Below are 17,347 nucleotides of genomic sequence, written 5' to 3' on the forward strand. Positions count from 1 at the left end.
AATATAACTATGAGAGTGACCTTTTGTAATATTGTTAATGAAAAAGCTAGATTATGGCCGAAACGGAAACATATTAAGGAAAGTAAATATGACTAGATTTTATGTAGGCGAGACTCATTTTAGTCATAAAGGGGTTTTTATACACGAAATAGAATTGAAAAATAATTAAGAGAAGTCTCTTCGTTCCATTCTCCATACAAACGTAGTCCCGGTCTCATTTGAAAACTAGGCAACAGAAATAGATGAAATTTTGTAAGTATGGACTAGACTTAATTATCTATGCCTGTGGTTTTTCAGATTTTCATATAAATGTGTAATATCAGAATTACAGGAGCTCAAAAGTCGACAAAAAAAAGATGTCAACTTTGCACGAGAATTACAGAATAATAAAGCATTTTTTACAAAAATCGAAAAAACCACAGGCATAGAAAATATAATGAATATTTTGATTGTAAAATATCATTGATTTCTGTGCTATACTTTTGTAATAAAAAAAAATTTGTCACGATCGACAAAGACAGCAATATCCCAAACGAACCTAACGCGGCCACGCGGCCGGCATGGAAACTTCTAAAGCAACGCAAGGACCACAAAAAACTATTTACTTACTAATATTTAAGCTTTATAGTTTTCGAGTGAAATGTCGACAATACATAGTCAAATATACGTAAGTACAGATAAATGAAGCATAACGAAGATAGATAGAATGAGTTCAATTTTCGATTGATTAACTATAGAGCGACAGCTGTGACCTGTAAGGTTTAACCATTATCCAGAACGGTAATTAAAACAGGACTTAAAGGATTTCGGAATAAATGAACAGCCTGATTTGTAAATCACGTCACGTCACGTTGTAACATTTGGTTAACAATTTGATTTGATGCATTGTTATTAAAAATTAAACATAAGTATACAGGATGTCTCTAGCTGACCATGGGGGAAATTCAATGGTCGATTCTAATCGCATAACCAAGTTACTTTTGTTTTCTAACATTTTCAAATAACTTGAATTTAGATTCAATCGTTATATCAATGTATCGGACATGGTGGTGTTATCGCTGTCTCTTGGTACAGGGGCCTTCAAATATTTTTTGACATTTATTTGACATCTCTTAGATAAACATTTATCAACGTGCTCTAAATTTTGTATTGGATCGCATACATTGACAGAAATCACATTTAATCTGAATGAAAAAAATGAAATTAACAGTGATCCTATTTTTAAAAAGTTGGAGAACAAAACTAACTCAGTTATGTGAGTAGAATCAAACCATGGACTTAAAGCCCCATGGTCAAAGACTCCCTGTATGTACTTAAATGTAAAGAAGCGATGACACCATCAAATATTATCACTAATATTATAAACACGAAAGTAAAAACTAAGAAATGGATTTTAATGAAACTTTACTATAAATATAGCTCATACTTACATCAGAACAACACAAACACGTTTTATCCGGATATTCCTACGGGATCGAAATTAAATCCCAAAGTTTCAAGCACTAGGATTCGAGACATGAAATTTGGTTCGGGTGTTTTATATACAACGTATGAAATCCGCGATGCACATCAGTGGGCGACGTATATGGGTGGCGATCCCACCCAGCCTATATGCGTCCCACTGCTGGGCACAGGCTTCCTCTTAGAATGAAAGGGCTTGGGCCGTAGTTCCCACGCGGGCCCAGTGCGGATTGGGAACACACACCATTGTATGAAGATACATAGTTTGAGACCCTGGGAACGCCATTGGATAGTTTTTATTTCGGAAAATTCCATTCCCTATTGAAACCAAAACTACAGACAGGCCACAAAGATAAGTTAGAAAAAAATGCGTGATTTCCAACATCGGCTTAATAATACCTGACTTTTTCATTTAAAAATTGCTATGAATAATTAAAGTCTGCCCCGACCCGACTTCTAGACATCGATGACAAAGCTAAAAGACAACTTTTCCCTTTTTGATATTAGAAAAAATGATCTTTCTTTGCGGCAACGTTTTAACTACGGCGACGTATTTCACAAAGAGCTCTGTATTACGTGAACTCTGTCATTAATTTTAAGTTTTGCTATAACCTACTTTATGCTTATACTTTTTTAAATGAAATGTATAAAAAAACTGGCCAAGAGCGTGTCTGGCACGCCCAGGATTGAATTTCGTAGCCGATAGGAAAAAATCCTTGCCTACCTAATTTTAACATGTTCCATAAAGTAAAATTTTTCTAAGGATTTTGTATTTTATACGGAATTTTTCAAGTAGGTACATTTTATAACTTAGGCAGCTACTTACTATTGATTATTTACTTAAAATTCTCCAGCAAACTTAGCCGTAATAGTTTTCATGTAATTTTTCAGTATGTTTTCTTAAGATGGTTATAACTGAAGCTTGAGGCGAAATAAAAGAGTGTTAAAAATGCAAATTTAGTGACATAGCGATAGCCGAAATGTAAACAGGATGCTTGGCAGTCGAATGTAGGGGTTTAAAGGGATGATGGTTGAGGTCATTCTGAACATTTTTGACGACATTTACTATTATGCTTATACGTTTCACGGTTTTTGAGATATTTACGTTTTTTATTTTTTTTGAAAAATCACTCCGCTTGCCAGATGTTTTTTTTTATTTAACACCCTGTTTAGCCTGTATTTAGTTAATTTTTAGTGTTTGGTCTGCAATATCTTGATTCTTCAAAAAAAAATTGCCCACTACTGCTACTGCTAGACTGATTAAAAAAACCTAATTAGACACGACGATGAAAAAACTCCGATAACTTTGTAACTTTGCATAACTACAAAAAAAAGTTACAACAATTTACGCGTACAAATTGCTTAATAAACATCTTTGATTTACGGGCTTTCTAATAATGTGCCATTTAAAACAAAACAAAAATTTAAATTAAAAATTAAGGTATTTCATGGATATTTCCAAAAAAAGAGGCCTCGTTTCATGTCATCATAAAGTGCAATTGTGTAAAACGACGAACGGTACTGGCATAACGACTAAAAAAATAACTTTTTCATAATAGTAAATGTGGCAAAAATGTTCAGAATTACCCTTTACCCATCATCCGTTAAAACTCCTACACCCGACTACCAAACACCCTGTATAAAGTAACTTATTCGCAAAAGATAGTCTTATGTTTGCAGCAAAATCATCATCATCATCATGTCAGCCGAAAGACGTCCACTGCTAACCAAAGGCTCTTCACAAAAAGCAAAATGTGTACTCCATTTATACGAGAACTTCATAACCCGTAAATCCGTGATAATAGCTGAGTCGGCTTATTTCTAATTAATCAACTAGAAAGCGAATCTCGTACCCTTGTCAATATGAGTACACCGCTCGTTATTCTAGTTCAAATGAAAGGAAAACGGTATTAGGATAGGTAGTAGGATTAATTATGCCACAACACTGTTCCTTGATGTAATGAAGTATATACAGATTGTTAATGATATTTGATTATTGTTGATTGTTATTATTATTTATTTATTTATCTGCCAATAAAAAATACAGCATTACAGTAAAACCAATGCGCTGTAAAATTCAAATTATACAAAAAAACACAAAAAAGACATTAAAAACAAAAAAAAGTTATTTAGGGATTTTTATCTTTGCTTTCCTAAAGCGACGGAAGACCACACCCTCCGGCCAAAAGTCGGAGTGCAGGAACATCTGCTGGTGCTTAGCCGGCACTTGGAGTCTAAAAGAGCGAAAATTGTTGGCTCTATTAGATTAGCGGGTGGATAAAAACTAATAAAGTCCACAATACCTAGCTTAAAAATTTCACAATTTAAAATACCAATGGAACTTGGCCAATGGGGGAGGCTTATGTCCAACAGTGGATGTCCTACGGCTGATATAATGATGATAGAATAGAATAGATAAATTTATTTGATGATGATGTTAAAACTATTATGCAAAATATGTGCCATTTGTCACCGTCAATTCTAATTCCGAGTTATAATAAAGACGTGCGTGGGCGTAAGGTTTGAAGGAGTTGAATAATGGATGAATTCTGGCCAGAAATTTTCAAGTTTCTTAAATTACCATCTCATCAAGATGGAGTTACCCATTACACCTATATACTTACACCGACACGGGCTTATCATTTTATTCGTTTATCTAAACACATAATCATAACGTAAGCCTTCCATAATGCGTTCAAAAACTGGAAATTATGATCAGCATAAAGATATAAACAGGTTCGTTAAAGCAAATAATAAGTAATAGCGAAATCGTTTTTATTCTGACATTAAAATTTCAAACATCTTTCAAAAACAAAGCAATTCGATTGGACTTCAGTTCGACTGATAAGTCGAGATCTAGTCGAAATGAAGTTTTATTCGATATCGAAATGTCAATTGTACATTTTTTTTACGTAAAGATATGTCGAAGTGAATGAAAAACTCAAGTTTGCAATTGATGCAAAATCCAGTCCAATATCCATATGCTCGCTCATGGTCAATTTTCCAACCGCAAATGTAAGTACGAATATTTTTATATGATATTTTGGTTTTGTGAAGCATAGACATCATGCGTTTTTATTTACAATACAATACAATCAGTATAATAACTTTTAAGCATAGTACATAAAACACAGGTATACATATTTTTCTAACAATTTTCAGCGAAAATCAGTAAGTAACTTCAAACAAAAGCCATCTTAAATAGGCCCCGTTGTAACATAAATCTTTAATTACTAGTATCCGCAGAGGAGTCTTAGAAACTCTATCACAATTTATAATTAGTCAAATTTATAATAAGCGAACTAACGAGCTAACTTGGCGGATTTCGTATCAAACTACACGCGGGTTTCAGATAATATCGTATTTGAAGGTCATAATCATAAATATTTGTATGACAAAGCAAACCCTTGGCTTTGTCACTCTATACATGTACAGTCGAGTTCATAAGCATCTGAGCAAAAATTTGATCAAAAATATGTGAACACAACTCTATTGTTAACGGCGTAGAAGCGGGTTCAGATATTTTCAACCCGAGCATAGCGAGGGTGCTAATATTTCGAGTGTAATACTAAGGTCCCTCTGGCTGCTTTTTGAGTATAGAACCCTGAAAAGCGATCCGCAATAAGTTTCATGCCAATTACATTTTTCACATACTCAATTGTTTCTCTAAAACCCAACTTGAATAGAAATGTTTTGACTTTGACCTTTCCCGTGAAACATAATATGTAAATGCAATCAGAGAAGCAAAGTACGTACAGATACTGTACGATACTATATGTACGGATTCTCTATGAATACTGATCCCGCATGGGTCACTATATTATGGTACGTATAACTGAGTAACAATCTCAAACTGGATTATAAAGGTATTATTATTGTTAAAATTAGCTTTTGAACTAAATAAATAATTAAACGCGTTCAGTCTAGGTTTGCGCACATATATTAAATTTAATAAATAGTGCGCCTGTAAAAATGTGCCCACGTGGAATTCGGTTATGGCGCGCTTCTCCCTCGGGAACCTTTTTTTTTAGATAAAAAGTAGCCTTTGTCACTCTCTGGCCCTCAGCTCTCTGGCACATTCAAATCACGTCGATCCGTCGCTCCGTTTCGACGTGAAAGACGTTTCACGTTTATAATGTTAGTATGGATTTATTTATACTGTAATCTGCAAAACCTCGGATCAAATCCTATTACTAAATCAAATAGCCCAAACAGGATAATAAGGAGGTTTTACCTAACAATTATGACCTACTTCGGATCGCGTAAATCAACGTATCTCGCAGGCAGTTACTTATTCACGAGGGAGCCAATGACGGTTACAACGGGCGAGCTACTGGACTGAGCACTTGCTAGCGAGTGGGCATCACTACTTCAACGACAATTTATATCTAACTAAGAGGTAAGAAACTTAATATTTTCATACTTTTAATAATAAAAATAATAAATAATGTTATTACAGACCAGAGTCCATACTTAGTGATACTTAAAGCTTCGAGGGATTAGTAACACGTTCTAAAATATTTTTTAAGACTGTGGATTATTGTTACCTACTCTCTCATTTTCCTATGACTTATACGAATAAGTACTTAATAAAAAATAACTAACCCCATAAACTTGATCAAGTTACTAACTTAGTGTAAACGAGGCCCTGGGCATTTCGCTTAAGCGTGGTTCAGGTGCGGGACAAATCTACAACCAAGATACTTCGAGTTTGCTGAACGAATAGATTAGACGACGTACTTATGCTGATACTTTTTCCCGTCTGGAAGCAAATGGGGGTACTGATTAACTATCTACTGCTTTACCGGCATGACATTAAAATATATGTAAGATGTTAAATAACTGATACTTATACTACTTATGATACTTGATCAGAAGCGACGAAAGGCTTGATTGCACTGTACTTTATACTGGCCCATTTCACTTTGTTTAACGGTATGCATTGAAAAGAGACTACCACTTGTAAATTGTAACTTGTAGCTTCGTGAAATAGGGCGCAGGTCGCATTTTAAAAATCCATCTTTTACCGTGCCCAGTCTAAAAATTTACAAATGCAACATGTCAATTGAATTATGTAATTTATGTATTAACGAGGTTGTATATTATTTAGATAATTTGATACTGGCCGTTTTCCGGTCAGTTTTGATTTTCTTCAAAAAACGGCGATGTGCAAAGAACTGGCAAGTACAAAACGCGTGTAGAATTACAGATTTAGGAAACGTACGAATAATTTTTAAAATAATTAACTTAAGATACTTAATACAACATAACACAGTACAACTCAAAATAAATCAATACCTAATACTAAAAAAAAATAATAGGTCCGTATTAATGAAGTCTATTGATAGATACTTAATTAAAATATTAGATTAATGAAAGATTAAGGTTTAATTAAAGTATATACATTAAACTAACTTAAAACACCAAAAGCAATTGAGACGTCTGAGGTTTTCAGTTCAATAATTATCACCTTAATTAAAATCTTCAAATTATTCCTCAATAGTTCAGCATATGGTTGGGTCAGTTAGTCTAACATAATGGTAGCATGATGAATGGTTGTGTTACTCTGAAGATGAGCTCTGGTTAAGTTCGAAACGCGTCAGTGTAATGTCGTAGTGGAGATAGATGGGTCTGTGTCATTTGTGTGTTCGTAGAGTGTGGAGGTGGAGGAACTGTATCAACATTTCTTGCATAAACGTAGCTATCATAAGGTCGCGGGTGAGCAAAGTTATTTTTCAGTTCATCCGTAAATGTTTTTGAGCATTTCTTAAATAAACTTGAATTTTTTTCTATACCTACAATGATGATTTAATTTTGTTCAACTGTTTTTTTTATTTAAAGTCGTGACTATACTTTGAATCAAGATTTGCTTTGAATAACACGACCGCATCCAAAGCGTCAATCAGACCAAGTACGGCTGTACAGTCACCAGCATTAATATCTACCACAGCGGAGCGTGCAAAAATATCTGTCACGTCCTTCTGGCCCTAAAAATAGAGTCGTATCAGATATTTATGCACGCTTGTTGTGTCAGATATTGGTGGCGGTGACTTTACGATAGGTACTGAAGCGAATTGAGATAATTTTTATATTTTAGAGGAAATCCATTATGTACTACATTCGTGGGTCGCACGCTGAACAATGTTAATTACTGAAATATTCCGTAATAATTTAACGACAGCCTGCTTACAGGTATCATTCTTAATAGGATTTAAGCAGAAACGACCGAAGACTAAATTTATTATAAAAAGAATTCCATGTAAGTAAGCTTATGTAGGTATATAAAGATAACTTTTAGTAAAACAAACCTTTGGACTATTTTAAAGTACTTCGTACTTTCTGGACAAAAGTAACTTGAAATTTAAACTTTAAATTAAATAAAAACTTAATCCCATCCCAACCTATATACGTCCCACTGCGGATTGGGAACTTCACACGCACCATTGAATTGCTTCGCAGGTTAGTGCAGGTTTCCTCACGATGTTTTCCTTCACCGCAAAGCTCGTGGTAAATTTCAAATGTGATCATGAATTTCAAAAAACTCAGAGGTGCGAGCCGGGGTTTGAACCCACGACCCTTTGCTTGAGAGGCGATAGGTCAAACCACTAGGCCACCACGGCTTCGAAAAACTTAATACTCCTACGTAATTTTAAACATGAAACTACCACTACTATGAAGAAGGGCTACGAATTAGCCCGAAACATGTTGAGCTAAACTCGTTGTAAGACGTGAGTTATCCTTTACAATATCATTTAATAGTCTAACGTAACTTTAGTATTTATTTTCTATTTCAAAATACTATTATATTATATAATATTTTTTTCTTTTTGATTAGATTTTTTGATATTTTGTATTTTTTTTATTGTCTAATTGTTTTTTTTGTATTAGGTATTGGTTTATGTTGTATTAATGTTGAATGTTTGAATAAATTCATATGGAACCAAAAAAAATAAAAATAATGTTACTAAATATAAATATCATACAACTTACATACCTTTGTTCCAAAAACAAATATTTGACGAAAAATTGTTTTTATAATTAAATATTACCGGGTCTATCAAAGTAAAAGTAACAAACAACATTTATAAAACACAAAAACATTCTAATCCTTTTCGCGGGAACAATACAAAAGGGTTCATACGTCAAATATTCTCCTTTGTAGGCCGTGACAGAAGCAATTTAGTTCCTACCCTCACATTAGTTTAAAACATACTAAAACTATAAAAGTATCAAAATATTACCTGTTACATTATTTTATCTAAAATATATGAAGCAAAAAATGTTTTTTATCACTGCACTGAATGGTAACTGTGTCAGGCCAAGCGTTCTCATTCACTGCACTAAAAAGGAAAACCGCAAAAGATAGCTCGTAGGCTCGTAGCGGGTCTACGGCGTAGCGCTACGACGCGGGTGCTACGCGCGAGGACCGGCTCACACTGCCAGTGCTTTGGGGATGCCAGCCGAGAACTAATATTTACCTAAACTTTCTCCTACGTTCATGGATTAACCAGATAGTGCTTTGTTTTCTTCCTTGCCCCTCTCGAGGGAGGTTTTCATTCACTGAATGAACGATTGTTAATTTATGCCTCTTAAAGAATCAATAATAGAAAACCGGCCAACTAGTCCCCGATTTCAAATTAAAATAAAGCTTGAAGTGTCGTAAAATGTGGATACTTTGTCATTTTTTACGTTAGTTTTAGTCCTATAGTTGGAGCGAAAGGAAAAGAAAGAAAAATCGCTCTTAAGAAATAAGGCCGCCTCTTGCTTGCATTGTAATTTTTCTCTGTGTATCTGTTTCTGTATCGCTTACTATTTTTGTGGTGTACTATAAAGATTCATTTGTATTGGTCGTCATTTTAATACAAACCAACAATTACCAAATATTTGGCCACAACAATTTTGGTAAATGCAGTTGGTTTCAATGGCATACATTTACACCTCTAAACTCTGTCAAAATCAAGTGCAAAGTCAAAATATCTTTATTCATATTAGGCTATAAGACTCGCTTATGAATGAAAACCCTGTAAAGAAGAATTTGGCAATTAACTCAGTATCATTATTATTTATTGTCATCTAATACGTCTTACAAACGCAATAACATCATCGCTGCAATCTTTACTTGAATGTAAAGAAAAACTTTGCAACTTAATTTTTGTATCCTCTATCTTCGCGGTTAACGGAAGGCTGGCAACACTGAGTTTGCAGCAACAGATAGATATCTGTTGCGCTCTGTACTCAATGCTTGCGTTAACGGCCATTGCAGTTTAATGCACCCTGTATCTATTAAGGAACATCAATTAAGAACTCAGGTTGCTGGTTCAAGATCAACTGCATTTAATAGGTTTTCTTTAAGTTTGATCCATAGAATTGATAAGATGAACAGAAATGTCATCTTATGTATTTTCTTCCATAATTGATATCTTTTCTGCTATTAATGAACATAATTTTTTTTGGGCTCCGCACCAAAAGATTGATAAATGGAACCTTATTAAATTCTAAAACCACATTTCCATGTTCAATAGAGTTTTCATTTTTATTTTTTGGGCATACAGTTTAAAAGATTAAAGAGGGACAACAATTCACTTTATCAAAAAAAAAACTTAAAAACACTAGAGTTTCTAAATGAACTATCGAAATGTTGATGTATGGCACAAAAATATTTTTTCATCTGTTTAAAAAAAATATACCTCGTTGAGTTTCTTGCCGGATTATTCTCAACAGAGGTTTTTCCGAACCGGTGGTAGATTTTTTTTGTCATTCATAAGTGCTTGTTATAGCCTAAATTGAATAAAGATACTTTGACTTTGTTACATAGAATGTTATGTATGTTATTCATGACACCTATACTGTAAATTTCAACAACATACATTTTGCAAATCAACTATATACAATTACTTTGCTCACCTGCATTGGATAGATCCTACGAAAGCTATAACTAAGCACAAATCGTAAGCCACCGTAACAATCGTAAGGTGACGAGTGAGCTAAATATAAATGTTTAAAGTTAAAGCTCATTGACAAGGACTGCCAAAAGTAACGCTTGATTCAATAAATTATACATTTTGTAATATGTTTTTGACATTCAGAGATGACTAAACGAAAAGGGTTCCGTTTTTGCCATTTTGGTCATCATCAAGATGATGATGTGTTCCTGTTATCGTCCCTCCCTCACTTGGGACATAGGGCTCGTAGAAGAGTTTTCAATTTGGCTCGATCTTGCGCGGCTTCTTCTAGCTCTTCCCAGCCAAGACCAATTGAGCCAGCCTCCTCAACTGGTCGCCTCCACATGGTCCGAGGAGGCCCCGGCCGTCTTCTGCCAGTATATTGCCAACGGAAACCTTGCTTAGATAATGGTTTGATGATGACGATGACCCGACCGATTTCGGCCATTACTCCTAGTTATTTGTTTGACGCTCATGCGGTCTACAGCTGGATATTCGACCCTCGAAGCCTGTGTCCATCCAAAGGATGGTTTCTTATTTGATCTCTCCACTAACCCGGTGGTCATTTACTGTGACAATATAAGGCTTTCCGTTACCACTAACTACACGAACAAAGCAGCGGAAACAGCGGATCCGCTGCAAGTCATGCGTAGAGTGCTTTCTCGCTCCACTGGCTCGAATATTGAAATACATTGCAAAAACATTAGGTTGAGGTTGAGATGCAAGGAACAGTCTCGAAAGTACACGTTGGAACGGTAGAGTTAAGAAAGAGTCCGTTCGTACGCGTGTGCGTGTTTATGTTTATCTATTTATTTTATTTGGGGCATGAACAGCAACAGTAATAAGGTGCTAAACAAAAAGCCTATAAAAGATGTACAGAAATACAGGCAAGCGAAGCGTACTAACTACTAACCTAACACTAACACAATAAATTACAAATCAGCTCATTAAATCTAGCTATTTAGGCTAAAATCGGTTTTTTTATTGAGTAAGTCCACATGAGTGAGTTAATGTGTAGGTATATATATTATATGGTAGTGTATGTAAGAGAGATTTCGCGATATTCTTAAGGGATCCGTCTGTAAGTAAAATCACGAATTCTAAATCTCTAAGTCTAAAGACATGCCATTTTGCGTTGGTGAACACCATGCAACGTATATTAAAACCTTTATGTGATTCATGGAAATTTCCGTGAGAATTTAGCAAAATCAAGTGCTGCTGCTCGACCAGACCAATGACTCATCAAGTAAAGCCACTGGTAAAGGCTAGTTATAAATACAAACTGGCAAGGATTATATTTGATACCTATACCTTAGGTAACATTACGAGAATGAATCTGCAACACCCACTAGCTCTACCTCAAAGCAATTATAACGAGAGTTGCCTTTTTAGCTTATGTTTTTCCTAACCTATTAAAATATTCCAACGTTAGGCGGAGGCCCCCATTTTCATCAGTTCGTCCTACAAGTATTCGAGAGCTTACTCGTTGTTAAAAGACCCAAACCAAAGCCAATTTCACCTGCGCAACATATTACTGCACAAAAAAAAATTAACCAGGTCCTAGAAAATATTGCCAATGTTTAGAGTTGCAAGCCCTATTTTCAAACACATAAAATACTGGCAGACTTCCATGGACATTTTAGAAATATTTGAGTTTGTTCACAAAAATCCTGATTACTTTCCACAGCGAGAAATAGAAGGAGGTGGAGGAACTGCATGAACTAGTATCAATGTAGCTAAAGTAAGGTCGCAGGTGAGCAAAGTAATTGTTTATAGTTCATTTTTATTTGTAAATGTATGCTATGACCATCTCCTGTAGTAGTGCGTTGTGTATTCCACTGACGCAGCAGCCTGTAGCGTAGGACGTTTCCATACGTCACCTGTGTTACTAACACGCTGTCATTTATTTCCGCTAGATAAGCTATATTTAAAAAAGTTTGAACGCCTACGTAATTGAAGTGGATTCACATCCGTCCTTATCTTTCAATGACTCATAAGGTCATAATTGAAATAGCACAAACAGAACTTATCATAAAATACACGAGTAATATTTACCTCGGCGTTTCGACCACATTACAGTGGTCGTGGTCACGAGTAGATTACTCTCTGTCTCCACCGTGACCATGTCACGGTCGTCTCGTGACCATGGTCGAAATGTCGAGGTAAATATTACTTCTGTGTTTAGTGTGATAAGTCCTGTTTATGATACTTTAGCCATGACTGAAAATCACAACAGTTTAAAACATCATAAAATCATGTACTTAATTGCTTTCCATTGCTATGTTTAAACTTTATCGCTCGCGTTGATTATTAGATCTAGCAGTTCAATTAAAATCCCGGAATTTTATGATTGGTTTTTGGAATCTTTTTGTATTTTTTATTTCAACTCCAAATTTTTTAATTTCGACCCGGAATTTTACTAAATTTCCGCAGGAATCGCCAAAATTACACCGTGGTGTTTGTTACTTACGTTGCACGAAGAACATCCGAGCAAAATTTTATGGCACTGTCAAGTGCTGGGTGTTGGGATTTTACATACGTAGATCCTGTAGAATATATCAACAGAAAAGACGGCGTTTAATTTATCCCAGAGACCCAGCTATCTACATACCAAATTTCATCCAAAACCGTGTAGCTATTTTAGCGTGAAAAATCAAAACACGCCACGTACACACCTACAAGCTCCCACATTTATAATATTAGTAGTTTTCTTAAATTTTAAATTTATTTTCAGGGTTTTGAACCCGAAGGAAAGAAGAAATACAACGATTCGATTTACCGCCGCGTCGATGAAAATAATTTCTATCACGACATCATTCAAACGGAGCCAGGTAGGTAATAAACTTGGGCTCCACAGAAAACCAGCGTTACTGCACATAATGTGCGGCAACACATGCTGAGTGGAGACCCTTTTTGGTATCCTGCCGTGTCACCTAGTAACATAGTTTTAGTGCTAGTTCTAGTCTTAGTTTTAGGTGGTACTTTTTTGGAGCCAAAATAAACTTTTCTTTCTTTCTTTCTAAACCAGCCCGCTTTTTGCAACAATACGTCTTGCCTTACTCCTACGGTCTAAACAAATAAAAGAGAGTACTCATTAGTACCTACAGTAATAGATTGCATTATTGCCGAGCCTTTGTGAGTGGGTTCTTTGTGGGAGCGACTCGGAATTATTCTTAAATCTCTGATCCCCTTGTATAATCAGCAACATATGGATGCACTAATGCGTAACAGGAAAATCGAAGTTCGTATAGTACCGTCCCTCTCACTCTCGTGTCAAATAATATAAGCGTCAGCGGGACGGCAAGATACGAAGTTTGAATTTCGCACTTCGTAGTATAGGGCGAGGATCAGCTATACAGCCCTTCTAATAGAGTTAGATTTCCATGAGAGATGAGGGAAATGTAATTTAAAAAAACTAATAAAAGAACCAGTCAGAAACCAAAGCGAAGATGATTTTTAAGAGAAAAAAGTCCAAATATTTCTAAATTGGTGGCACTTTTACTGAAACTTTTTTAGAACGTTCAAGTACCCTTTATCCACGGGTCAAAGTTTGTTCACTATCTAACTATCTATCACCTATGAGACAAATATTAACGATGAGCAAAAAGCTTATATCGTTCCAATTGTTAGCAACTGCTGTTCACTGTACTTCGAATAAGGCAGCAGCTCTAAGAAAATCTTTATTTACTGTTTTATATTCACAAAAAAAATGTAAGTAGGTACTGTTATAATTGGTTTGTATCCATTGTACCTTGTGGTAGAGCGGGATCGCCTGACATAAGCATTGTTTTGCTAAAAAGGTGGCCCAACCTTGTTCTATTATAACAATGTATTATTTAAACCAATAAACTTTTTTAAGTTTTCATTTTGTTTACTGTTCGTACCTCATCACCCCCACTTGTATCCCCACTTTACGTCTATGGGACTGTATGTACCTCAATGTCCGTTGGTTGGAACTGATTTGAACTGACGAAAGATCACGAGGAACTACTTCCTATAAATTAGAACGGGATGTGATTGGCTGGCTAGTTTGAATTCAGGTATTCACCGCCACCTAGGAATACATGTCCTTGCACCAATTTGGAAGTTGGCACAGCCTGGTAATAGATCGCTGAACGACCCTTGGAGCCGTGCGTATATCATACATATGAATTAATCCGCCGTTGCCAGTATATCTTAAAGGTCTGGACGCTATGGCTGATATGATGATGATTAATCTACCTACTCAATCATTCCTTCGTCCTATGGCTGAAATTATGTTAATACCGATCATCTTAGAAGAGCAGCTCTAACAAAATTGAGACGAGGGTTCAAAATCTATCGCCATTCGGTTTGTCTTTGGTCTACAGGAAGTTGCGGATTTATGTCTACATAAATTTGGTATGATAGACGTAAAGTGGTGCTCATCCAACCGTTTTTAGGGTTCCGTAACTCTCACATTCGGAACCTTATTTTCGGCATTCAACTTTAACCCTGTCAACGTCCGCGCTTGCTCAGGGAGAAATCAATGCTAGTAAGCTTCAAATTCGATGCTTGAGAACTTTCCCTTTCCGACTCTATCTAACTATAAAATTCTATGGTAGATTCTTATACTGTCCAGGCTTTTTCGGTTGTGGAATCCTTACCGATTGACTTCCGACGCGCGCTGTCTTTGTCACTATTTAAATCTATGCTTAAGGAGCACTATCTGCTCCGATGCCTTCCGCTAATGGACAGACAGCCTTATGTTTACCCAAGTTAATGGTTATCTATCTGCTGGCGCGGTGTAGATAATGTAAATTTAAGTTTTAAATATACAAAACTGGAGAGTTTGCGTATATTTTTTAATTAAATAACGACTTTTTACACCAAATTTTATTCTATTCTATTCTAACTATATTGTATGTGTAGGTGTAGGTACATGCTAAATACATTTGATATAGGTAAACTTTCTATCTATCTATAACTGCCCTTATAGCGCCCGTCTTCGGACATAGGCCTCCTCTCTACTTTTCCAGTCTTGCCTATTCATTGCCACTCGCATCCAGTTTACGCCAGCTTGTTGCCGGATATCATCTGTCCATCTTTTTGGTGGTTTTTTGTAGGTAAACTTTACAGGATTATTATTAATTCTTCATATTTGTTATGCAATTGGATTGGAGTGGAGTTGGAGTTGTATTGGAGTTTATTCCATAGGTATAACCCAACCAAGTTCTTCTACGCACATTTCTGATCAGATCCCGTAGAGAAACCCCAAGCATAGTTTTCTCCATAGCTTGCTGAGCAACTCTTAGCCTATTTATGTAAGACGTACAGCGACTCAGCTTATTGTCATTTTTAACATGAAACTATCGTGAGACATTGAGATGTTGCGGGCTGATTCGTAGCCCTTCTTCTTAGGAGCAACACGACTGGGCGGCTGCTGCAACACGCGCGCTGCAGTTGAATACCACACACGATAGGTATCAGAAGATTTTTTTTTCCATACAAAAAAAGATGACGTTATAACTCCTCTCCTTTTTAGGGTTCCGGAGCCAAAATGGCAAAAACGGAACCCCTATAGTTTCGCCATGTCTGTCTCTCTGTCTGTCTGTCCGTCCGCGGCTTTGCTCAGGGACTATCAATGCTAGAAAGCTGTAATTTTGCACGGATATATAGGTAAACTATGCCGACAAAATGTTACAATTAAAAGTTAAAAAAAATTTTTTTAGGGTACCTCCCATAGACGTAAAGTGGGGGTGTTTTTTTTTCTCATCCAACCCTATAGTGTGGGGTATCGTTGCATAGGTCTTTTTAAAACCATTAGGGGTTGCTAAATTGATTTTTCGATTCAGTGATTTTTTCGCAAAATATTCAACTTTAAAGTGCAAATTTTCATTAAAATCGAGCGTCCCCCCTCCCTTCTAAAATCTAAACCGGTGGGTGGAAAAATTTGAAAAAATCAGGATGGTATTAAATATATCTAACTTACAAGGAAAACTATAACGGTAAAGTTTTCTTGGGAATTATTAGTAGTTTAAGAGTAAATAGCAGCCTAAGGTATAAAATACACTTAAACTTTGAATATTCCGACAAAATCCTTAGAAAAAAATATTACTTATTTTTTTCGTAATGGCTGCGGAACCCTATTTCGGGTGTGTCCGACACGCTCTTGCCCGGTTTTTTTTTCGTGCTACGGTGCAAATTAATTCTTATGTATGGCCTAAAGATCAATCGTTCCGATTTTCATGCTTTTAACACCATGTGCAGCTTTTTTGGCGTACCGCTAGCACTATATAAAGCCAGCATTTTGCTCAGTTGGAATTATTTCATGTAAATTTTTCCTGAAGTCTTTCTTCTTGTCACTAATGTTATCTTTCTTTCGTACCCGCTTGGAATTGTATACAAATACAACTAAGTTCTACAATGCAGCCGGCTGTCCTACTTCAGGACAAATAGCGCTGCTATCAGCTGTCACCTACCCAGACAAAGCCCTGTCTCACCGAGCAAAAAGCTTGTCCATTTCATAGCAGTCTACTCGTACTCGTACATTTCAAGTTTGATAGTAACGCCGTGCTTCTTTTGTTTCAAAGGTTAATAAGTGTTGATTTGTTGAAGATAGATTTGATCTTAGTATTCCATTTTTTAAAATAACAGTAGAGCTACATAAAAATATGTCAGGGAAATTTTGTGTATTTCTTGAGTTCCTAATTGGTGGGAATTCGTATGGAATAATTATCAATTTAGTAGTAATACTAAGAATATATACAAATAGTACAGTTTCTGAACATAACCACAGAAATTTCCTGTTGATTTTATAATAAAAATGGGCAGTAAGGAAGTATTAAAAGAACGGCTTCGTCAAAATATCAGTTACAAGTCTTAATTACCTATTTACTGTCATCATCATCATCATCGTCATCATCATCACCAGCCGGATGACGTTCACTGTTGAACAAAGGCCTCCCCCTTCTTGGAACGCCACA

General features: G+C 35.8%; 1 protein-coding gene across 1 annotated transcript in view; it reads right to left on the reverse strand.

Annotated features, from left to right (window-relative positions):
• The window catches only part of LOC141430540 (GTP-binding protein Rhes), a 63,393-nt gene extending 54,507 nt beyond the window's left edge, over window positions 1–8,886 (reverse strand). The window contains exon 1 of the mRNA XM_074091290.1: window positions 8,703–8,886. The gene's annotated coding sequence lies outside the window, so the exon portion shown is untranslated. The remainder of the gene's footprint in view (window positions 1–8,702) is intronic.
• Window positions 8,887–17,347: the final 8,461 nt, after the last annotated feature.

The sequence above is a fragment of the Choristoneura fumiferana genome, chromosome 8 (genome assembly GCF_025370935.1).
Source record: "Choristoneura fumiferana chromosome 8, NRCan_CFum_1, whole genome shotgun sequence".
NCBI lineage: Eukaryota > Metazoa > Arthropoda > Insecta > Lepidoptera > Tortricidae > Choristoneura > Choristoneura fumiferana.